The 1,366-nt window shown below is 33.8% G+C and overlaps 1 pseudogene; it reads left to right on the top strand.

Moving 5' to 3' along the window:
• Window positions 1-414: 414 nt before the first annotated feature.
• LOC114232995 (U6 spliceosomal RNA) lies at window positions 415-508 on the top strand (annotated as a pseudogene).
• Window positions 509-1,366: the final 858 nt, after the last annotated feature.

Here is a 1,366-nt window from a genome sequence, read left to right as displayed (position 1 = left end):
TATTAATTAGTTGCCTAGCCATATGTTATACTTCCATACCTTATTTGTCAGATTTTTATTATTTAAGGTAGTAAAGCTATAGCCAGAGAAATATATAGCCAGATATAAGAAAATATTTTATGTTACTTTATGTCACTGGAAGGAAAAGGAAGCTTTTGCTAAAGAATTGAAATATTATATATGTAATATATATGTTATTTTAATTGTTCATATTTAATAAATATGTATGTATATATATGTGTGTGTGTGTGTGTGTGTGTGTGTGTGTGTGTGTGTGTGTGCATTGAGATATTTGGAGAAGTTATCCTTACTACTTTCATGTTTGAAGAGAATGTACAATTTTTACAGTTTATGAAATCTCTTCTTAGTCTGTATACAATACCAATTTAAGTTTGATAAAAAATATGTGGACTGGTGCTCACTTCAGCAGCACATATACTAAAATTGGAACAATACAGAGAAGATTAGCATGGCCCCTGTGCAAATTTGTGAAACATTCCATATTTTTTTATTTAAAAAAAATATATGGACTGAAAAAAAACTATATTTCCTTTACTCTAGAGTTTAGCATCATTTTAATGAATAAAATACTATGTGATCTTTAGAAGTTCCTTTAAAGACTCAATGGCTTCAGTCTCATGACATAAGCTGCCCTAGAGAGCAAGTTTATAACAGTTGTAATTCTTTTCTATGCCCATGCCTTGAGACATTGTCAATTTATACTACAAAAAGAGCACCTCTCTTATTTCAGATTTTAGTCTTCCTTGAAGGTACTAAAAACTAATAAGTCCATTCTTGAGTGTAAATCTGTACAGGTCTTGTGTAAAACAGAATTATGTCATGCTTTTAATTTTTATTGGGTTCATTTAAATACCAATAGCTGTTATAATGAAAGAAAATGCTAGCTTTATTAAAATTTGCTGATTGTTGGAGACTTCTTAGTACTTGAACTTGCAATGTTGGATTCACTATCTCTTTTTTTTTTCCTTTTTGACTTAATTACTCAGTTTAAATTGAGAGACACTTTTTTTTTCTGTTTGTAATAGCACTTTAGGTAATTATGTACAATACTAGAGGACTGGTGCACGAATTCGTGCATGGGTGGGGTGTGACCGGCCTGCCCCGATTGGGACCGATCAGGCCAGGCTGGCCAGGGGGAGGAGCCGTGGGTGGTTGGCCAGCCGGCCCCACCACCTGGTCAAACTCCAGGTTGAACTCCTGGTCGAGGGGACAATTTGTATGTTAGCCTTTTATTATATAGGATCATATGATCATATTTCCTTGGGTACAAATAAACCTGAAAACTTTATGTCCTTCTTTTTTCTGGGCATGAAAGTCTTTAGTTGAAGTGCCTGTGGCTGTAAAT

The sequence above is a fragment of the Eptesicus fuscus genome, chromosome 8, assembly GCF_027574615.1.
Source record: "Eptesicus fuscus isolate TK198812 chromosome 8, DD_ASM_mEF_20220401, whole genome shotgun sequence".
NCBI lineage: Eukaryota > Metazoa > Chordata > Mammalia > Chiroptera > Vespertilionidae > Eptesicus > Eptesicus fuscus.
This window is presented reverse-complemented; position numbering and strand designations above follow the sequence as displayed.